Raw genomic sequence first — 25,113 nt, 5'->3', positions numbered from 1 at the left:
TTAATAACATCCATGGTGGGCTTTCCATGCTCAATGCATTTCCATACTGGGTGTTTAATGTTTGGGACATGATGAGGTCAGCCCAAGGTGATGAAGACATGCCCAAGGTGGGTAAGATCCCAGGACCCTCTTTGTGGCAGAAGTCCAACTTCAGAACTGATAATGAAGCTGGTTGAGTAGAGTGCTGTCCTAAAATATACACAGGTCCCATCAGTTGATGGTTTCCTACTTGATTATTCATAAAATATTTCAGGAAGTATTTTTAAATATTGGCTTTAATGTGGAATATGATGTTCTGAAGACTTATCTTAAGCAAAGCTACCATAGTATTGTATCTTATTCTAAACTACCATCATATTGTATTAAGAAGACAAGCTTTGGGATTAAATCAGTTTTTAAAATCCTCATCATTGGTTATCCTGGGCCTTGTACCTGCCCTGCATGGGCATCACATCACGTTCAGCTTCTCAGATAATAGCATCCAGGCTGATCTATATTGACCTCTTTCAGAGGGTCTGGGGTGTAACTACTGTGAAAATATGAACTTCCAAGAATACTGCTGGTGCATGCACGCTGAGAACAAAAAGCGGGTGATAATAGGAAAACACCGTAAATGTGAAACTGTGATCCCTACAAGAAAGTCAAAGATCAAAGGTTGCTGTGTCTGCTTTGTTCCCCCAGTCAATTTGTTCTTTTATTTTCATCCCAGTATAAGAGGATGCTGGAGAGCAACTTCCCTTGTTTCTGGCTGGCTGAGGTGTCAATGCAATAGTTTATCAGAAAGTCAAACCTGAGAGAGAGACAAGCTTCCATCTCCCATGAATGTAAGGAAATGACTCAAACTCTCCCCCCGAAATCCTGGCCCTTTCCCCACTAGATGAATATAATCACGGGACATAATGGGAGGACTGGATGGAGAAGTAAGTCGGCCTTCTGATTTCACCCCTCAGGAGGGAGTGTCAAGGCCTCGGGCTAACGTGACTGAACACTCATTCACGCTTAGAAATCATACCATGAGTCTGTAAGTGAGACTGGCAATCTAATAGCATACTAGTTATGAAGTGTTCTTGTTCTCTCTCTCTCTCTCTCTCTCTCTCTCTCTCTCTCTCTCTCTCTCTCTCTCTCTCTCTCTCTCTCTCTCTCTCTCATACACACACACACAAACACACACACACACACACACACACACACACACACATGGTTGCACACATGGACACATGTGCACACATGCCTTTGCAAGAGAAAGATGGAGAAAACAAATGCCAAAATAAGACTTCAAGTTTAGAAAGAAAATAAGTTGTACTTTCTGAACTTTAATTGTTAATAAATAGTAAACCACAAACTTTACCTTTCTCTGAGTGACAGATGACCTTTGTGCACAATTGTCAGCTAATCCTCTAATAAGAATATGCAAGGACAAACAGCAAGCCTGCTCCCTAATAGAACCTGGAGAGCATCCTATGAAATATGGCTTGGGATGTGTTCTGTTGTATTTCTGGAAGGCACAAGACACCACAACCAGTGCCTGATGCTTACCTGACAAAGTTCAAGTCACAAGGCTTGTATTTGATCCAAAATCTGGAGTCTAGAAGGCAAAATTGCTGCAGATTGCTACCAGGGTAGAAAAAAATCTGTTTGCTCCTGCCCTGAGACCATCACAACCACCTCAGCACTGCAGGAGAGTCCAGCAACTAGGCTCAGGTCTTGGGCTGAGAGAAAATGCAGCATGCTTTTGGCTGTGGTGAATATGTCTTTCCAGGGGAAAGGGGATATTGGAACAAGAGCTTTTTGAACTGCTAGGGATTCAGCTAACCTGGTGTGAACAAGAGAAAATAGGAGAAAGATGATACATCTGGATTCTCATGACATCCTTAGGAATGGTGGGCAGAAACTCCCACAAAAGGAAGGCCTATATATCCAGTGGGTCATCCAGGGTTACATCGTATATATCTCTGACAAGTAAGATTGGCTGTCAACTCATCTCTCTAGCAGAAAAATAGAAAGCATGAATTTGAAGAGTGCGAGGAAGAGAAATGCCTGACACTCTGCCTTTATGATCATTAGTAAGTGCATTCAAATCAACAACCCAACGTGAAGCCATTTAAAATGTAGCTCGTTTGTGGGGCTGCACACAGCTTTTCTTTAGTTTATGAGCTATGACATGTTATAGCTAAAAGGCAATCAATCTTTTGTTTGTTTATTCATTTGCTTGTTTAATTTATAAAGTAACAAAAAATACCACAGGCCCAATATTTCATCTAGATGTAAAGAGAGGTTATATCCCTCAAAATAAAAATTTAAAGAGACAATAAGAGAATAGAAATGAAAAATCCTCTCCAGTTACACTCATTTCCATGTTTTCATTAGTAATGGAAACTTTCCCAATGCAGGAAGGCAGTGAGAGCAGAGTATTTTATATATTGCAGAACTGGATCTCCATACCCCATCCCACTTGTACCATGACTGTTTTGAGTTTATGAAATGAAAGTAAAGTCACCATGAAGCTGATAACCAAGAACGGCGCCTACAGTGATAAACTGCGATGTGTCTCTGCCAATATGTTTAGTTGTTTGATATAAAGGAAAACATGAACAACATACAGGCTATGCATATGTAAAACTACCACAGCAAAACCCATGATTTTGTATTCAAGAAAGTGAGGAGCAGAGAGACAGAGAAATTGAAGTGAACAATGGGTGTGATGCAAAATCTTCTTGCATCTTTTCTAGGACCAAAAGTTAACCACAAACAAACTTCCCAGCGACTCAGAGGGCTGTATTTGTTGGATTATGTACTAGGCTTTTCCAACATACATGCAAATTCATTGGTTGCCTTCAATACTTAATGTATAGAATCAAGTAGTACTCTATCTGACCACCTCCATCACTTCTGCATTGTGGGCTGAGGATTTGCCAGAGCAATTATCCTAAAGCTCTGAGTCCCCATTGCAGAATCATTGACCCCAGAAACCTGAATTCTGTCTTCCAACTTGCAAATGTCTGACTGATAGCTGTGTCCTACAAATATAGATGCTGTACTATAGGAGATCGAGGCAAAAATGAGGTAAGTTACTTACTCATTGCAGTGAGGGGCAGAGACCAACTGAGACACTGCAGTGTGCAACAATGCCACAACTAACACTTTAAGGGGAGGGAGAGATGAGCCAAAATGAAGTTAAAACCAGTGACAGGTTCTCTGGAAAAAGAAACTAAGAGAAAAATGAGACCCATACTTGATAGGAGTCAGAAAATGTGTACTGAGAACCTACCCTATACTGTGGGACCAAATAGTCCTGACAGAAACATGGAAAGACTTGCCCGTTCTAAAGCACACACACTGTAACAAGGAGCGGGAAGGTGAAAGTCCTGTCCCCAGCTGCAGAGTTGAGCATGAGCTGTTGGTGAAGCCTGTCCAGGAGAAAGGATGAAGACCTAGACTCAGACCGGCCCCTTCCGTGCCTGACACAGTAGCTGGGATTTCATTATTCCATTCTCTTAATCCTGGATGTTCCTATGAAACCTTGTTTCAAAAGGCCCATTGTACTGCAGTTAATTAATAGAACCCTACAAGTAGATCACTGGCTTCCTGTGCTTCTTTTTCTAATCCTGAGATAAGAAAGACATTAACAGATTGCACTGGTTCACAACACGAGACAGTTCAATATCTTCTCAGAGCCCTCGGATTCCTTCTATTTCTTTCCAAAAGAAGGCAAGAAAGGGAACACTTACCCTCAGAGTTTCCAATAACTTTAATACTTCTTTAATTATTTATTTTTTGAAAAGACTGAATATATATTTTCCAAAGGGATGTCTCCTATTATTTGAAATGTGATTTACTTATAATCAGTTCAAAATGTTGCTTAATAAAATCTACTTGATATCAAAGCCAAGTTCTGATGACTGTAACACCTTCTTTTTTGATAATTTTAAAAATATATTTTATTAATTTATTCACTTTACATCCCAATTGTTATCCCATCCCTTGTACCCTCCCATTCCTCCCTCTCTCCCATTTTCTCCTTACTCCCTTCCCCTATGACTGTGACTGAGGAGGACTTCCTCCCCCTGTATATGCTCATAGGGTATCAAGACTCTTCTTAATAGCCTGCTATTCTTCCTCTGAGTGCTGCCAGGCCTCCCCATCCAGGGGACATGGTCAAATATGGGGCACCAGAGTTTGTGTGAAAGTCAGACCCCACTCTCCACTCAACTGTGAAGAATGTCCTGTCCATTGGCTTGATCTGGGTAGGGGTTCAAAGTTTACTGCACGTATTGTCCTTGGCTGGTGCCATAGTTTGAGCAGGACCCCTGGGCCCAGATTCAAAATTATTATAAGAGAAAGCTGAATGTTCCAGAGAGGAAAATGACTCAGTCTTAAACACTGTAACTTTAGCCCTACAGCTCTTAGGTACCAGCGTTCAGAGATGTTACAAGAAAGAAACTGGGTGAGCTTGACTGGGGGCTGGTTGATGGCTATAAAGACTGGCGAGCTCTCTTAAACTCCAAGCAAATAGAAAAGATATGAAACCAACAAAAGAAAGGAAGACAGTGATTCAAGAAACACCAACAGCTTTGTTTTAGATGCACGTGTTAGAGACTGAATAGTTTACAGATTTAGTTTTGAGAAAAACAGGTGAAAGACTTTAGTTTTGGCCAACTAGCTCACTTCTTGTGCCCTTGAGGATGAGCAGATGCTCCAATGGCTAAGGAGAAAATAGACCTTGAAATGGATGCCTTAGTCAGAGCTCTGATTGTTTTGTCTACTCCTCTGTGTGGACTGGTGCAACACTGATGGTGAAGTGCTACATTCCCAGAGGCATCTTCCTGAAAGAGAAGCTTGGCAGCTGTTCAACTCACCTGCAACTTCAATCCAACATTTGGATGGGTAGAGTCTGGCATGGAGTTGGGGGAACTCCCTGATCTATTAACAGCAAGCTGCACATTTTTTAAAGGGGAGTTGAGTTGTCCTTTCAGCTCATAATATTTCATTAAGGACCAGAATCATTTATAGGCCCTTCCCAAAGAATGAAAAAAAAATGGCTTTAACTACTTCTCAGAATAGAACAAGCACAAAATTGTGAGGCATTTTTGCTTTTATGATCACTATGCCTGAGGTCCCACTCTAACTGGTTCCCAGTATCGATGACGGATTTCATTACTGAAACCAAGTGTATCCTGCAGTTGTACTGTCAGGGGTGTTGTTGACTAGTGTCAGTTGCTCAGTACTTAGTCTACATCACCATTAATATTTACCAAGAATAAGCTACATTATTCTATGTCCCCCTTTTATATCTCTTCTATTCTACTATTCTTATCTCTTAATTTCTTTCTCCTTCTCATCTCAATGGGCACTTTCTACGATCCTGGCATCTATGGGCACTCTAAGTTAAACAGAAAGTATACATTTGGAAGCTAAGATATATACATTGAAAGAACATGAAGTGTTTAGGTTAGATTTAATGTTTAAAACTTTATTTTAAACATGTGAATAGAGAGAAAAAAAATATATATAGAGAGAGAATCAAATAAATAAGTCTTAATTTTGGATAGATTCACTAGCTTCAAATATAATGGAATTTAGAAGCTCAGAGCTCTGCAGAATGCATTCATTGAGGTTACTCCTGTCACCTCAGAATGCACTGCTGAGTCAGGATCTAGTGATTGAGAACAGGCAGCATGTTTGACAACAGTGGTATTTTTATGAGATTTACGCTGCAGCAGTTCATCACACAAAAGAATCTGATTTCTGGATTTTCAAGGCTGTCCCGGGCTGCAGGTGGGGAACTGCAACCCACTGACTCCTGACTTCTCTGTCAACCTTCTCCAACCCCTCAAGTCCATCAAGCTTTTTATTTTCTTACTGCACATTATTTCTACGATATCCCTAGCTAAACTATAAATTCTTTTGCTCTTTCAGCTTTTCTCCATGCCTCATCACATTTCATGAATCAAATTTTAATTCTTCATGCAGCACACACTCTGCTTTGTCTCTGTGTCTATCCAAGAGGTCAAGTGTCCTGCAAAATGGCCTGTTGGGATTATTGTAAATGTGAATTCACCAGCCTCGAAGGAGCCTTAAAGCTTTTTAGCAGTCCTATTCATTTCCTTTCTCTCAGTTCTTTACTAAATTGCTTTAGACTGCCATGCTTATGGACACACACACACACACACACACACACACACACACACACACACACACACACACACACCAATATGGGTGCCCTTGCTATTTTCTGCCATTGGTACAAATAAATAGTATTACAATTCAATACAGTTGCTTGCTCTATACTTTCACTTAACAGATAAAACTCAACATATCAGGGTGCTACAGGCCAATGCGTGCTCCCCAAAAATTCTAATTCAATTAATTATTGAGGCATCCCTCACACAGTTTCACAAGCCAAAGCAAAACTACCCTTGACTTTTCTTTCTTAAGTGTTTTCAGTCCCATATCCAATCCATGATGTAGCCAAAAGGATGACAGACCCAGCACGGGACGGTCAGCACTCAAAGATCTCCCTAACCCTTCTCTTACCTATATTTCCAGCCACACTTCCCTCTTTCAGTTCCTTGCACAAGAATATCATTTACTGATTCTTCCTCATGAGGTCCTTTGTCCACTCACAGGGACTTGTTCTTGGTTGATTCATACCTATCTCTTTATTTCCATCATCATAAATCCTTTTCTCATCATATGCCAAGTAACATTTGTTTATATATTCTTTTATAAGTACAGTGCTTAAAATTTATAGATTTACATAAACAAGCCTGATGATGTGGCTGCTATTCAGATAACGAGATTCACTGTCTAAGACTCAGGTCTGGTTTTGCTCCCCATAATATACTACAGAGGTTAACACAGTCCCTAGTGCCCCACTGAACATGAAAATACGTTTGGAAGAAGAAAGTGGAAAACCTTGTGGGTGTCAGAAAAGCCAGTATGTATATGAAATACAGAACAGAAAAAAAAAATGCTGAAGTCAATGAAGCCACAAGTTGGTTCTTTGAAATGAGCAGCAAAATTGAAGACTCTTTAGGTAGACTAACTGAGAAAATAATGAAATACTAAAATGAGAAATGAAATCAAGAGTAAGGCTGCCAAGTTTGTGGAAGTGAAAAAGGATTATAAGAATTACTTACATTGTATGCCAACAAATTAGCTTATATAAATGAAACTCAACACTCCTAGAGAGACAAAGACTACTGAATTTGACTCAAGTAACGCAGAAAATCGGAATACATAGAACAAGTAAAAATGATTGAATTAGTAATTTAGAATAGGCCAGGCCCAGGTGGGCTTCACTGATGAACCCAGTGAAGGAAGAATTAATGCAAATCGTTCAAAAAGCCCTTGAAAACTACAGAAGAGAAAGGAATGCTCCTGAGCTCACTATGTCAGGTTATTATTCCATAATGTCAAACAGTTAATGACATTACAAGAAAAAGAGAAGCTATAGGACACTATGTCTCCTATGAATACAGGTGTAACAATCTTCAACAAATAGCAGCAAACTGAGTTCAGAAACACTTTAAAGGAATTGTTCGGGGGAAACTGCATAGCAAGTCATGGAGGAATGAATTCAGACCTTTCACAGCACACTTGGAAAAAATGTAACCCAGTGAGACAGAACTAAATATGAGACGTGGAAGCATAAATTTCTTAAAAGAAAACAAGTTTAAATCTCCAGGATGTTGAGAATAAGCAATCATTTCTTAGTTATGTATACTGCTCTTAGTCCCTTTGCACTGCTTTGTCCAAAGAGTAAATTCTGAGTAATTTTATAACACCCATAAATGTACTAACAGTCCCAAAGCCTTAGAAGCCCAAGATCAATATCTCAATATCTCACCATCTGGAGAGAGCCTATCTGTAGTATCATATCAAGTGGCCAAAGCCATCATGAGGACAATAAAGTTAGAGCCACAGAAGGGAGACAACTCTAATTTCTATGACGGCACTAGTCCTGCTCATGATGGCAGGTCCTTCTTGGCCCTAGAACCTCTTAACAAGCAGAAACTCGACCCAGAATGGATTAAGTACTTAATAGGGCTTACATTTCATGTTTTTGTATGGGTCTTCATAGTATGTATTTTATTACTCCAAAAACTGAGACAATAGGAAATGAGAGTGAAAACAGGAAAGTAGGATTGCATCAGAAAAGCTCCACACAAGCAAAAGCAACAAAACAATAAGCATTTATTAGATTGGAAAATATTTTCAAACCATGTATTCCTAAATGGAGCTAACATACAAAATGTATTATCAACTCATACAACCTGATAGTAAAAACATGAATGATGTGATTTGCAAATGGACGCAGGATCTTAATACATATATGCCAAAGAGGATGTGAAAATGATGAGCAGATGTACGAAGAAAGTGTTCAATAGCACTAATCACAGAAATTCAAAACAAAACCACAAAGAGATGTGGCCTTGTATCTGTTAGCATGGCTACTGCCAAACAGATAAAAGAAGGTGAGGATGGAGAGAAAGGGACATGAGTGTGCTGTTGGCAGATTATGTTCATCACCTATGGGAATGAGAGGGAAATCCTTTGGAAGTTAAGGAAGGAACTATCATATATCCTTCTTATGGGTATTCATTTGGGGGAAATGAAACTGATATCTCAAAGAAGTACAAATAACCCAACAGCCATTGCAGTATGTCCATAATAACCAACACGTGGAAACCACTTAAATGTCTACATGTGATAAATGGATGAGGAAATTCATTCACTCAGGCATAACGGGTTGCTGTTCAACCTTTAAAGAATACCATCATTTGTGCCAAAAATCGATGAGCTTGAAAGACACAGATTGAAAAGCACAGCATGAGGCAGGCGTGGTGGCGCACACCTTCAGTCCCAACACTCGGGAGGCAGAGGCAGGCAGATCTCTGTGGGTTCAAGGCCAACCTGGTCTACAAAGAGTTTCCAGGATAGCCAGGGGCTCTGTGTAACAGAGCAACCCTGTCTCAAAAAAAAAAAAAACAAAAACAAAAACAAAAACAAAAACAAAAAGAACACAAAAAACAAAAAAGAAGAAAAAGAAAAAGAAAAGAAAAACACAGCATGGGCTCACAACTACTTGAATATTAAAGAGTAGAGCACATATAAATAGAAACATTAAACATGGATAACAAAGATGAATGTGGTGAAGAAAGGAAGTGATAGTGGCCAAAGGGCATGCAATGGACATAGCTATGTAGCATGGATGTGTCTGACAGTTAATAATGTACAGCACAGTGACTATAATTTATAATGTTGTATTGTGCAATGGAAAATAAGTTTGGAGATTAAATTTCAATGGACTCATTATCTACATGAAAGTGAATGTTTTAATTAGTCTGACGATGGTGGTCAGTTCCCTTTGTATATATATGTATCAAGATGTCATGTGGTACTTGCTGAATGTAAACAGCTTGTATTAATATATGAACTTGAATTGTGCTAAGAGGGTGGCACATTTTCAGTAATCTCATGCGTGCACATGAAAGGTGACGGAGTCTTAAGTGTTTACTTCACATATAGTGCAAGACTCGATATGCTACAGCAGACATGCTGGCACTTCTGTGTTTATTTCTGCTCTTTTCAAAAGATTAAAAAAATAGAATCAACCTATATGTTCAAAACCAGATAAATGCATAATAAAAATATAGTACATATACACATGGGATTTTATTGAGTGATAAAGAAAAGTAAAATTATGAAAACTTCAGAATATAGATGGATCTATAAAATTATTGTGTTGAGATAACCAAGACTTGGTAAGGCAAATACCACAAGGTCTCTTGTAAGTGGTTCCAGGATTTAATTTTTTTATATATGTGAATATATGCAGTTGTGAAAGTGGAAAAAAAGAAGAGAGAGAAAGGGAGTTTCAAGGCTTGGGAAAAGCAATTGAATTTTTTTGTGTCATGCAAGTAGAAAAGGGCAGCTGGGGGTAGATGAGTACACACTGGGATTGGGCAAGATGGCCGAGATAAAGTATGTATGGATGCCATAAGGAAATCCATTACCTTATATTTAATTACGAGTAAGCCTTATATTTTATATTTTAATTCTTGGAGATGTTTATACAAGGTATTTTGACTGTGTTCACACACATCCCTCCCGCTCCTCCCAAATACACGCTTTTCCTTCTCACCCAACTTTATCTCCTCCTTTCTAAAAAGCCCATCAAGTCCAGTGTGTGCTTCCTTCCTGAAGAGTCCTACATGCCCGACCATGCACTTGAGTGTGTTTGACACACCAGGGATCACATCCTTAAAGAAAACTCACTCATACCTTCTAGCATGGGTTAGTTGCTAATAGTGCCTCATTGTGAGATTTCACACCCACTTCCTACCTCCAAGTGCAGATTTGGTCTGGCTTGCATTTGCCTAGGTCTTATGCATAGTCTCACAACTCCCACAAATCCATCTGTGCAACTACCCTGTTGTGTCTGGGAATGTTGCTTTCTTGTGCTCTTCTGCCTCTTCTGGCTCTTTTCTTATTTTTAATTTATTTTGTTGTACAACATATTTTATTATATTTTCCTCTCTCCCAACTCCTTCCAGAACTTTCCATCCTTCCACCCCACGTAACTGCATCTCTCTCTCTCTCTCTCTCTCTCTCCCCATCTCTCTCTCCTTTAAGTAAAGACACTGCATACTAGCACAAGAGGCATGTCCCATGAAAGTCTTCACTTACCAGGAAACTGGGACAGAGGGGAGGACATCCTATTGGGACTCTAGATAAGAGAAGCATGGAAGAATGGCAAAGTTGAAGGATCCAGAGGATCCTGGAAACCTACAAGAAGAAAACTATGATAGGCAGATTTGGGCCCAGGGGTCCCGCTCAAACTATGGCACCACCCGAGGACAATACAGGCTGTAAACTTCAAACCCCTACCCAGATCTAGCCAATGGACAGGACATTCTCCACAGTTGAGTGGAGAGTGGGGTCTGACTTTCACACGTACTCCGGTGCCTCATATTTGACCAAGTCCCCTGAATGAGGAGACCTGGTGGCACTCAGAGGAAGGATAGCAGACTACCAAGAAGAGACTTGATACCCTATGAGCATATACAGGGGGAGGAGGTCCCCCTCAGTCACAGTCATAGGGGAGAAGAGTAAGGGGAAAATGGAAGGGAGGGAGGAATGGGAGGATACAAGAGGGGATAACCATTGAGATGTAATATGAATAAATTAATTAAAAAAAAGAAAAACAAAAACATGAGGAAACAACACAACCTGAAACCAAAATTCAGCACATACAAATGAACAAAGAAAATAAATAAGACAAAAATTGCAAGACAAAACAAAACATCTGACTCTTGTCAACGTTCTCCTTTCCTCGCATTATGCTCCCTGAGCCGTGGAAGCAAAGGCATGGTATAATGTCATATTAGGGCTGAGGAGTTGCTGCACATTAATCAATTGTGGCTCTAATTGTTAGTTGCCATCTCTATATTCACCTAAATAAAAGATAACAGAAATCTGTTTCTCACACTATTGTCAAAGAAATGCAAAAGCAGACAATAAAGCAATTAAAAAAATTTTTTTTTTTGTCAAGTACTGAAATTGAGCAAACAAAAACTGGATATACACTAGAGCTCAATTTCAAATTCAGCACTGCTGAGCCAGAAGCAGCTGTGGAGGACAGGCAGGGCCAATGGATGGAAACTAAGAGGGAGCAGGATGCATGAGGGAGGATTCTGCTCAAACGGTCTGCGCAGAATTGGAGTCTTCACTGAAGTCAGGCCAAGGCTCAGACAGAGCAACAAGGGATGTACAACTTGATGAGACAACAAATAGGAAAAGACTGGGTATGCCCAGAATCATTCTTTCTAAAGCTGGGTTGTGTAGGCTAAAAAAGACAAATGCCAAGGCCAAGGCCTAGAAGAGGCAATTAAAGTCTGATGTAGAATGTTTTCTTTATGATGGAAAAATTAACGAACATCAGTCATAATGCTAATTATAAAACCTAAAGTTATAAAATGTTTAAATTGCACATGCATAAGAGAAACCTTTCTGACTTAGTGCATGTCACGCATCTCTAACAAACCAAAAGAGAACAAGGTAGCATTCAGCTGGCCCACAGTCAAAATATGAATCTCTCTTTCAAAGAAATGAAATGAAAGCACACTCGTAGATGAGGATAGATACCTGCTTATTCCTCACCTGATGAAAGGCACAAGTTACACACACACACATACACATGCACACACATGCATGCACATGTGCACACACAGATGTACACACATGTGCACACGCACACACAGACACACATGTTCAAGTTCACATGGAATCCGCAGACCCAAAAAGGATTATAAAAATGTGAAACAATAAAATAATATAATAAATTGAGCAAAGTATTTGAATACGTTGTGGAGGAAAAGATTTACAGGTTACCAACCAGCATGTGAAAGATGTTCACCATATTCAGTCATTAGAAAAATAAAACTTAAGGTTACAGCGTGATATTTGGACATATTATCAGAATGTCTTATATTAAAAACGGAGATTGGGTTAAGTCATGGGAAGTATGTAAAGAAACCAGAACACAAGAACACTACTAGTGGGGATGCAGAATGCTACAAGCACAGTGGATGGCAACATGGCTGCTTCTTAGAAAAGGTAAACATCTGTCTTTTATGTGACCTCATCATGTCATTTCTTAACATTTATCCAAGACAGATGAAACCACAAATGTCTGCTGCTCACACTTTCACAGCAGCTTTGCTTGTAGATGCTCAAAATTTGAAACAAAACAAAACAAAACAAAACAAAACCCAAATGCCTATACTGTGTACATAGATGAGAAAATTGTAACATATCTATAACATGGCACATTATCCTAGGATGAGAATAGGTGTTATGTTGTTGTACACACATGCACACACACAGACAAACATACACACACATACACACCATGCATAAACACATGCACACACATGTGCACACACACACACAAAGCAAAACTATGGCAGTGGTTCAGGGTAACTATTCTTCAAAAAAGAAGCCAGAGAGAAGGAGAGCTGCTATATGGTTCCAAAACTCAGTCAGACAGCTTGTGAATTACTGTTTCCGGCAGGAAGAAGAACAGGAAGAGAAAATACACACCATTCGGGGCCATGGGTCATGGGCTCAATGTCTTGTTTGTGGCAATGGCTTTACAGACATTTGTAAACATCCAAACTCATGAGAATAACTTCAGATATGTTCACTTTCTTGTATATCAGGGACACATTAGTGAAGTGGTTTCCAGACTATTCTAGAGCTCACTGGAGGGTTACGCTAGGTATAGTTGTGTCAGAGTTATCATACCTGATAAGCTACAGATTTCAAGATATTCCCAAAATAATATACCTTGATATAGATAAAGCATTTATAATATGAATTTGGGCCTCATTTGTTTTGATGACTACTAACTTTTATTAATATGTAACCCTCACATCTTAAATCCTGCAACTTCAAAAAGTTAAACCTTTTGGACACCAGTATAATATTAGAGTTAAAATATTCTACATCCACTCTCCTTTGACGGGTTGTGGTCAAAACTCAGATATACAATCCATAGCAGAGTTAGCATCCTCAGGGAGAGGAATGTTCTGCTAGGCCTGTTCTACTTCTGTGTGTGACCTATGCGTGCCTAGATCCCCTCATGCATGCACACCCACAAAGAATAATCAAACGGCATATGATGATGCTACACCCCAGAACAGGCTCTCTACCATGCCCTGTGTGGGGCTAAAATTTGCATGTATTACTCATGCTGGCATTTTATTTTGTTTTTCTTTTCTTTCTTTTCTGTGATGTGACAAAGTTATGGACAATATTGCACTCCATGCAGCTGTCTCTATTGTATCTGTCAATAGCACTAGATGATGGTAACCATCTCCTAGGAGACTATAGTGTTGGAATGCAATGGCTTACGACTTGAGGAAGAAGAAAAGTAATCCACCCATGTTCTATGCTAAAAGCAATGAAGGGAAATTTTTAAAAAGTGGGAAAACTACATGAAACTAAAAGTGAAGATCGAGGCGACACATTGGAAGAGTGGATCCACAAAGGATGGAAGCCACCAAGTGCCACTTTCATGACAAACAAGGGGCTATTCATCATGGTGAACTGAAAAGTGAAGCTCACTATGAATATCCAAGACATTTGTCACTGAAATATAATAAAATCCATGATATTAAAATGTTAGATTTTTTTGGTGGTTAAAAACCAGGCTGATCATGAAGTAACAAAGGAGCTTTTTAAGGTCACTGCCTTCAGAACTTGGATGACAGATGTCTACAGTGCTCAGGAAACATCACTATTTCCACCCCAGAAAGCCACTTAGCAGGCTGAGGAGAAAAGCCTTCTATGGGGCAATACTTCCATGCTGTGCTGTGCTAATATCACAGGCAGCTATGAGTTTGAACAGGTTGTGACAGGCAAAGCCTGTGTTCTTTCTCCTCTAAAGACCTGAATTCCCTGCTAATCCTTTATTATGTTAGCAAAAAGGCCTGACAAACAGGCATGGAGAGCCAGGGGCCTCTTTCTGATTGGTTTCATAAGCCAGCAATTTGGGATCACTGTGGGGAATCAGTTCTGGATGACAAATGCAAGACTTTGCTAGTCTTTGACAACTGTTCTTCTCATCCTCCAGAAATTCCCATCAAAAGTAACATTTACAGCATGCAGTGTCCCTCATGTGTGATTGTAGCAATTCAGACTTGTGACCAGGCTCACACCATATAAGTAAAGAGTGGAGACAGAGGGCTTTCATGAACAGCAAATAAGTGTAAACACTACTTCACTTTCTGCAGACCGAAGCTTCTTTCACACACTTAAGTGCTAGAGTGAGTCTTTATTCAGTAATGGTCAATAGGCATGTTGATCAGGATGTTACAGAAATTTCTAATTTCAGTTTTAGATTTATTAAGCTATTTTTTTAAAGTTCTCTTCTTCAGCAGTGCAAATGAACCAAACTTGTGCTTCTCTCTCTCTCTCTCTCTCTCTCCTTTTCCCTCTCTCTCTCTCTCTCTCTCTCTCTCTCTCTCTGTTTCTGTCTCTCTCTCTCCTTTTCCCTCTCTCTCTCTCATTATTTATTTGTAACCATTAGCTAAATATTCAGTGTTTTTCACAATCAATGGAAGACACACACAGAGGAAAGAAACATTTCAACAATCTGCTATTACATTCCCAAATGAGATTAAAAGCAGCAGTGCTAGGCTGACTTGCTTTACCTTTTTTACTGTGGACAAGTGTCCTTCCCTGTCCTCTGTAACTTGCGCAAGTTTGTACTGTTTGCAGATTTGTTCTGAGTCTCATGTGGCTGATATGTTGTTTAGTGGATGTAAGCACAGGAAGATGGCAGCAAGTCATGCAGAGAAGATGATGCATAAGCCTGTCCCCATCCAACCCTAAGTGGCTCTGCTGCTAACTGTGAGCTTACAATCAATGAATCTACTATACATACAGAATGAAATGTCCTTAAACATAAAAACACATGAAAATAAGAATATGCATTCATCAACTGGCAAATATGCTGTGACAAGGAGATCAATAGAACCTCGCCCTGTAGTTTCTCAGGGAGCAGGAATTCTGTGTGAGGCTTTCATAGATAAAAAATAATACAAAATGTGGGAACCAACTTTACAAATTTACAAATATGTCCAGGTGTTTAAAGTTGATGTAAAATACACATACAAAAACATGTGTATATATACACTGGTATACATATACATGAGTGACATACAGGACATGGTATACATATACATGAGTGACCTTGTTTTTCTAGTACTTGAATAAGTTATATGATATAAAATGCTAATATGTGTATTTGAGAGATAGAGGACGACTTCTTAGACATTGGGAAAGATCCAAGAAGTCTAGTCCTTATGCTTAATGATCCCAATTAAAGAAACAGTGAGTGATTAGTACAAAGTAAAGGAGTTTGGAAAGTCTGCATGTTTCATTTAATCCAGGCACTCTATCCAGAAAATAGAAGTCAGTGCTTCTGGGATGACATTAGAAGAAAAAGAAAGAGTAGGAATGACTATTACATACAAAACACTAACATGTTAGGGGCTGGAGAAACTGTTCGGTGGGTAAGAGCACTGTCTGTTCTTCAGAGGACCCAGATTCAATTCCCAGTACCCACATAAACAACCAAATGTAACTCCAGTTCTAGGGAATACAAAACTCTCTTCTAGCCTTCGTGGGTACTAAGACCATAAGTAGCACACAAAAATACATGCAAGTGAAATATCAACACACATAAAATAAACATACAAATATTATTAATTAATTAATTAATTAATTAATTAACATTCCTGGATACAACTCAACCAATAATCACAGCAGGATATTTTCCATCTTAGTTTTTAATTTGCCCTTAAAGGCCTCAGCTTTTCATACCACAGATGGGTTTAAATTCTCTGGGCTGAAAAAAACAATCAAGTACAATTTCATATAGGAAGATAAGCACTTTTTTATTTTAATTTTATTAACTTATTTAAATTACACCTCCCTCCCTCCCACTTTCACCGTATTCCCCTCCCCTAAGTCTAAGACCAAGGGGGACCTCCTCCCCAACTATATGGTTATAGGCTATCAAGTCTCATCTTGGTGGCCTGCTTACTCATTCTTTGAGTGCCATCAGGACTCCCCACCATGGGGAGGTAGTCAAATATGGGGCACCAGAGTTCATGTCAGAGTCAGTCCCCGCTCTCCACATAACTGTGGAGACTGTCCTGTCCATTGGCTAGATCAGAGTAGGAGTTCGATGTTTACTCCTTGTATTGTCCTTGGTTAGTGCAATAGTTTGAGCAGACCCCCCTGGGCCCTAATTGTTCCACCACACAACAAGGACATATGCTCAACCATGTTCATAGTGGCCTTATTCATAATAGCCAGAACCTGAGAACAGCCTAAATGTCCCTCAGTTGAAGAATGGATAAAGAAACTGTAGTACATTTACACTATTGAATACTACTCAGCTATTAAAAACAAGGAAATCTTGAAATTTGTGGACAAACGAATGGGACTAGAAATGATCATACTGAGTGAGTTAACCCAGAAGCAGAAAGAGGCACATGGTATATACTCACTTATAATTGGACACTAACCCAAAAGGCATGTCCCATGAAAGTCTTCACGTACCAGGAGAGTGGGATAGATATGAGGACATCCTATTGGGACTCTAGGTGAGAGAAATATAGGAGATGGGGAAATAGAAGGACCCAGAGGGTCCTAGAAACCTACAGGAAGATAAGCACATTTGAATCTAAGAAAAAGGAGACACAGGAGGAAATGATCATAAAATACTCAAGAAATACATAGCTTAAAGTTCTGTTTTTTTCCAATCTTACAAGGTTCTGTGTTTTTTTTAATTTTTTATTAATTTATACTGTGTTTAATTAAAGAAAAGGGTATCAAATGTCTCAAGATCAAACAAACAAACAAACAAAAAACAAAAACAAAACAAAAACAAAACAAAACAAATATCTCAAGATCTTACTTCCTCTGTGATATAAATATCAACAAATCATCTCATGTTTTTATTCTAGCCCAGTTTGGTAATACTGGAATAGGACCTTTTTCCTTTATTATTTTTAATTTTTTACTAAATATTTTAGGTTCTTATATACATTTATATTATTACACATATATACAATAAACTACCTACAGAAAGAAGAACCATGAAACAACAAACATCAGGAATTATATAAATGTTATCTTCTTAGTGTTTTGGCTATTTGTATTTGGTAGCCTTGAAGAAAACATCTTTCCTATCTTGGTGCGTCTAAAATTCTGAACGTAAACCATTATCTATCATATCTCCTCATTATCAACTTAAAACATCTATCTAGACTTAAAAACATCTTAACCCCTAAGAAACTAAGCTTAATTGTAAAACTGAACTATCTGGTCTTTGACCCCATCAGAGACTTGAGAAGGAATAAAATTAATTACCTGAGTATACACGGAGTGCAGGTTAGCAGCTTTCCAAATGAGAAGTTGACAGAGACAGTTTGCTACCTGAGCAGTCACCCAATAACCCTGAAACTAAAGAATGACACTAAGGTCTGAAGTTGTGCAGCTTCTCTTCTATTCAAAGGAGTTTTTATTTAAATTGCCCTTCGACATGTTGATACTATATTCCACCAACAGCAAAATCACTGTAACTGGCATGCTAGTGAGCACACTCAATGCTCATGCCTTACAGTATCCACAAAAGCACATGCCTATGTTTTTCTTTTAATTTTTTAAATTTTTTTCATTACTTTAACATGTATTCATTTAAAAAATAATAATAGTAATAAGGGAGGGTAGGTTTTCAACATCATTCAGAACTGTTTCCTATATAAAAAGACATAATTTGCAAACGTAATTTTCTAAAAAATAAAAATAAAATAAAGTACATCATGCAAAGTCTTAGAAAGTTTCACTGACTTTTCAAACCTTGGGGAACAAATTACACGGTAACCATTTTGAGCACTTTTTGCCTGAATAAACGTCAAATCTTGCAAGTCAAGGCAGGGGACAGATCTGCAGCGCAGACTGAAGAGCAGAAGCCTAACTACAGCATCACAAGGCTGTGAGAAACAAGACAGGCTTGAAAGACGAGAATAACGTGAAGTTTTGCAAGTCCTGATCATAGCATCAGTGCATGGGCTCCTGGCTTCGGGTTTTGGTTTCTTTTTCATAATGGGGCTTTAAAACAGAGCTGGAAGATCCCAACATACGCCCTCTCTTACACAATGCATATGTTTTTAGACTGGAATGTTTATCCAATTCCCAGGTGAAAATTCCATCATGTACTATCACTATGCTATGGCTCTTCTCTGAGATTTCTACATACAAACAAGGTCTACTGAAAACAGCACTGTAAACCCATCCCCCACCGCTTGGGAGCATAGGAGCAACCATCTATCTTTATAGACATCTATAGCCCGGTATTTGATTTTAATTTCAACTGTCAAGATCAGAAGCAAAAATTACATTCTCCTAGTACATCTGTCCTCGGCTACATTAAATGACAAGAACAAAGTGCACCAAGTGTGCACAGAGACCGCTGGTCCCACAACAAGCTCTGCATACTAACAGAGGTATCCCTGCCTGCGAAAACGTAAAAGGACTCGTGACAAATGATGTGTACCAGGAGACCGACAGCTCATCTTCTTCTGTGCTAGCCTGCTGCGTTATAGGAGACAGGGGTCTCCAGCTGGGAACACACACGGCTTCCTCTCTCCCTAACATGTTCTCTGTCACCCCTCTCACTCCGTCTTGTGCAGCAATTGACCTTGTCCAATACTTGAAGCTCTTTTAAAGTTAATGATCTTAGACTCTGGAAATAGTTTTCAAATGTATGAAAGATTATGATATAGAAAATAATAGCCAGCTGTTCCTCTTTCTCCTGAGGGCAGAATTTGGACTGCTGCCACTCACAGCGTAAAGACTCAGTCAGTGCTTCCTGGTCATGAAGAAGGATGGCAGTGGTAAGGAAATCACAGAAGATCCAGAGAAGAGAAGGGATGCAGTTTGAGGAACCTTCCTTCCTTTGAGGAATGAAGTGCTCCTATGTGGACATGTGATTTTAGAAGCTGAGCCAAATGCATTCTGCATCCAAACAAGGATTTGCTAAGCATTAGCTGGAAGAATCAGTGAGCACTGTGGAAAAAAAAAAAAAAAACAGAAGTAAGGTCACAAAAATAACACAGCAAAATATGACTCTGCCAGCTAGTTTGTAACTCGTTGTAAGACAAGGGTCCCCACATGTGAAGTCGGCATGTGGTACTTCACAACAATGGGTAGTTATTATTCTGCACAGGGTGCAGTAGATCATAGATTCTTCATGAAAGAGTTAAAGTTTTCACATGTACAGCATGGCCTCACTCATATGTAGAACATTAAAAAATAAGGTAGTCTTATCGAGACTAGGACAGAGAGGGTTGGGAGCAACTTCCAGATTGTATTTTGCTTTATAAATGTTTACAGTGCACTTATAAAGCAACAACACTAGCAAAATCAGGAAGAAAAAGTGTGTCTGAGAATAAAGTGCCTCTCATTATGCAAATGCGAGCATCATGCCTGACCCTTACACTCTATGGGTGGCCACTTGTAGTAAATTAGTGCTGAACACCAAAAACAGAATCTGTTTCTGTTTTAGTTCAATATTTTCATATAAAATATAAAGTATACCACTGCCTTCATTGTCCAATTAGGAAATAAAAAACCACAGGGGAAATGACCTGAGAGTAATAACGAAATCTCAAACAAGCGCCAGTATAAAAAAAAAGCAAAAAGAAAGCCCCTATATTCAAAGAAAACACTTTCAATCTTAAAATTAAACAAGAAATACTTACATTGTTAAGAAATTAATCCTTAATCTTCCAAGAAATGATCTGAGAGATTGGGAGTCCATGTGTAGACTAAGGCAACTAGACCTCGTAATTTTCATCATTTGGTGGGATGAGGAGGAAAAGAGGCATGGGGCTATGACTGAGATGTGAAATGAACAAATAAATTAACTAATGAAAATATATAAAAATAAAGTATAAACATTACATGAGTTAAAATCTTAATTAAGGCTAGAAAGTATTAGAAGAAATCACAGGAATGATATGTCAATACATTGAAATATGCAAGGATATTTTTACAAGACTTAAAATATCAGGAAATAATTAAAAATACATAAATGGCATTATATCAGAGTCTTATGTATACCAAAGGGAACAGTAACTCCAGGGAAGCAATGGCACAGAATGGAAAAAAAGATTTCCAAATTATGCATCAAATAAGGGAGCTATATTAAAAACATACAATGAAAAAGCTCAATAGTAAAACCATATATAAGCCGACTTAGAGTCAGTCATTTCTTAAAATAGAATCAAATAAAACACAAGCATTAGAATTTGCTGGATTGAACAAAAAAGACCAAACACAGAAAGGGAAATGACCCTTGATCTCCCTCATATGTAGACTAGGACAAAGCCCACAAAGTCCACTGGAAACAGACAAGGAGGAAATCTTTCAGCCCCTACCTCGGTCCACACAGTTACGTGACAAATGCATCATTCTGCCTGACCCCAGCATTAGCAAAGCTGCTGTAGAATAGCTGCCCCTTTTAGACCTGTGGTAATGAACGGGCTTTTGCCACTTCACTGCTTCCTGCAAGGTGCCTACAGATTTTCAGTTCTTCCCCGTCTCTCCTTGCTTACCCCTTGTTTTTTTCTTCCTTTTGAAGATGTTTTACAGGATGGAGTTGAGTGTGTCCCCTTCACTAACTATTCATGCCTACCATGATTTCTCATACATACCTGAAAACGTACATACCAGTAAACCGAATTTCTCTTATTAGTGTTTTGACACAGGAGCCCATTCTAAATGTAAGGAATTATTTTTCCTTCTTTAATATGTATATAAAAGCAAGAAAAGAGAAAGCAGTTCAGTGATGGTGGTGTTTCTCTGCCAGTGGCTAGGAGTATCTCCAATTCCCAGGATGCTGTCTTTCCTCCTGCTAACATCTCATCAAGAGAGGGATGGAATCAGCTCCCTTCTGTGGGAACCCTACCAGTTCCTCCGTGTTTCACTCACTCCTACTGTTTTTTATTTACCCACCCGTTAAAAAATCCCCAAACACTTTACGTCACTTGAATAAAACATCTATTTCCTGTCATGATAAAGAATAATATGTTGCTGTAATGGAGTATAAATATAGACATACAGTGAATAGTGCAGGATTTTTAGTCATCCATAAGCTCCTTGTGCATCAAGCCAAACTGCAGCCTTTTGTTGCCTCCCACGTTTCACCACTCCAAAGCTTCACGCGATGGTCAGTGTGGGTTGTGGGTCCTGTCAGCCTTCCGTGTAATAATTGTTCTGAGTTTTGATTTTGGTTTGGTTTGGTTTGGTTTGGTTGGTTGGTTTTGGCTCATCAACATATTTAATTTTTTCATTTTCTTTACAAGAGATAGTTGGCTCTTGATTGTTTTTGTTTAAATAAACTTAAAACCTCTGCCCATCTTATTCACTGCTGACTTTGACGAAAATAGTTAATTTAGATATATCATTATATGCAGCAAATTTTTCTAGTCCAGTATTCCCTCAATTGCTTGTGGTCATGTGAGTACAGTTAATTACTAAAGTCTTTAAAATACTACTGTATCTTTTCAGTCATCTGAATTTCTAGAATATCCAAGCATTATCAGTCAAATGCTAGCAATTTCATATCTATTAGGATTCAATTTTGAGCTAATTAATTCAGCTCACTAACAAGAAAAAAAACAGATATCCAGCCAGGAGATCTATTTCATATCAATATTTTAAGTGCCTTCGATACTCAACATTTTACACTCACTGAGTCTCCCACCACCTTGCTGCCAGGAAATCAATCAACTCCAAATCAAAGAGAACATCTAACAAGACCTGCAAACTGCAATCCATATTGGCAGGCAGGCAGTCCCAAGCTTTCCTGAGAATCCAATGGGTAAAATCTCTCCTAATCTCTACAAATGAATAAATTATGCCACCATCTTGAAAATCAATATTTATTATTCCCCCAAAGAGAGACAGTATCTAATTTTATCATCTAGCCTACAGAGAAAAGTACTCCTCTTAAGAAAGAGATAAACACGTCAGCGAGCATGATGGGAAAGCCCACACTTAAACACCAAAATGTAAAATTATGTACATATATACACACATACAAACTTAGTTATTGAAGTTATGTGAAGTAAAATTGCACATATATCTCTAAAATAATTTTTAAGTCATTTTAGTATTCAAACTAGGACATTATAATAATGTTTTTACATCCGTATCCTTTGATGTTACACTATGCAGTGGTCAAGTCACAACATCACTGCTAACTGTACAACTTTGGATACTTAATGGCTGAGCCAGATTTTACATCTGTACAACAGAAGTGCAGTCATTGCTGTGCTGTTCTCTCTCTTTCTCTCTCTCTCTCTCTCTCTCTCTCTCTCTCTCTCTCTCTCTCTCTCTCTCTCTCTCTCTCTCTCTGTGTGTGTGTGTGTGTGTGTGTGTGTTTCCTTTCCCTAGGGCAAGACTCTCAAACAACAGGTCTTAATGGAGAACCCTACATTTATTGATGGGTGCTTCTGAAATGAATCAACAAGGGCACTTTTCTAAGGGTTGTCATCTTGTGTGTTTTACACACACATAAAACCAGCACATGCATTCTGTGCTCAAGATCTTCAGAGTACACCATCAATTCTCCATCCTTCCCATCTCTTTGTTAGGCAGTCACCTAATGTACAGCAGCAGCTCCCTAGCACTTTGTCTTTCTGTTGAGTTTGGACAGTAGGGAGAGGGAGCAGGTCCTCAGGGAGAGAATGACATTCCTACTCCCTGACTCCTTCCAGGGAGGTTGCTGAGACAAGCTGGATCCTTCCCCTAAAGCTGGAAGTCCTAGGATTGCCCCCTTGTGAACAGCTGTCCTGTCTTCAAGCTCTGCTAATGGCCCTCTTTTCTGGATTCCTCAAGCTAAGGGGTAGGAAAAAATCCACACTGTTAATGGCACTAACTTTTCCTTAAAACTTGACCAAGTTATCTTTTTAGAGTGAGTTGGATTTTTTTCCTTGCAAGACTTTGCTGACATTTAAGTAGATATGGAAAATGCATAGCTGATTTCACAATTAGAAACCAATGGGATATTTAGTATGCACAATAACATAAAAAAGAGGTCCTTATAGACTCCCTGGTCCTGGGTCTATCCTTTCAGTAATCTCAATCTATTCTATTCCCAGGGATGAGCCAGCAAGTTCTTGGCAGCAGTGAATTCTGCAGAAGAATCATAAAGCTCTGGGTTTAGCAGAATTCCCAATCTATGATAAATATTTCTACCTTGGTGGATTTGGCCTATGAAAAATCTCATTTCTAGGGAGAGGAAGAGAAGCTAAATCAGTGAAGTGTTTGCTGTACAAACATGGGGATCACATTTCTAATCCCAGCACTGGGTGGGGGTTGGGAGAAAGTGCGGGAGGTGAGGGGATGGACACTAAGGTAGGAAAAGTCCTGGGGCTCATTGACAAGACAGTTTTATTATAACAGTAAGTTCCAGAAACACTGAGAGACCCTGGCTCAATTAAATAGGCAGAGAACAATAAAGAAAAGTACCTGGCATTGATTTATAGCCACCATATTCACAGATGTGTGTGGATACATGTGCATGTATGCTCTCTCACACACACATATGCACATGTGAACACACACAAACACACACACACACACACACACACACACACACACACACACACACACACACACACTATTTCTTACAATCTGATGGAGTTAGTTCCAAGTTCCAGGACCTAGGTATCAATCCAATCGCAGGTTTTATCATTCTGGGCTGTCGTCAATCAATTATGCATTGTCTTCCCTGTTCAATCTCCCTTCTTTTTTTTTCTCATCTAAACCAGGCTAACTGAATACAATCAAGTCAAAATACATTTGTCATACCTCCATACACATGACATGCTGGGATATCCTATATCTTCTTCTCTCTCCCTATTCCTCACTGTTGCTACCTATGATCCCCCTTTCATTGCTCTAGCCTATACAGCGTGTCTCCTTTAAGTACCACAAGTCACACTATAGCAGCAAACAAAAATGGTGAAAATGTAGAAGCTAACCATAGTATTTGGCATTTATGTGGTACTTGAGGGAGAGGATGAGGCGTAGGCAGTTAAGGAAGTGTGGTTACAACTCAGTGATGGTTACCTAAGAAGCAACTAACAGAAGGGAAAAAAAAAAAGAAAGCCAAAAGTAGCTTTCCTTCCCTTTGCTGACAAGAATTTGTCACCCTCCTGAGGGCAAAGAAGTGAAAAATATACATTCTTTAGTTCATTTCCCCATGGGCATGCACAAAAAGACTGGCTGTCAAAGTCTACTTTGAGATTGCTTCCTTGCTCGTCTCACACAGAATCAGTAAGAGCCCCAGAGGCTGCACTGCAGATCACTGTCTGTGAAGGACTGTGGAGGCAGAATCACAAAAGCCTAGGAGAGATTCATTTTACCCCATGGAGTAAAAAGATGATATGTCATTTACTCCACAATGGAAATAACAATTGTATGTGCTAAGAGAAGATATGTTTATTTTCCCCAGAATCC

The sequence above is a fragment of the Acomys russatus genome, chromosome 4 (genome assembly GCF_903995435.1).
Source record: "Acomys russatus chromosome 4, mAcoRus1.1, whole genome shotgun sequence".
NCBI classification, from domain to species: domain Eukaryota; kingdom Metazoa; phylum Chordata; class Mammalia; order Rodentia; family Muridae; genus Acomys; species Acomys russatus.
This window is presented reverse-complemented; position numbering follows the sequence as displayed.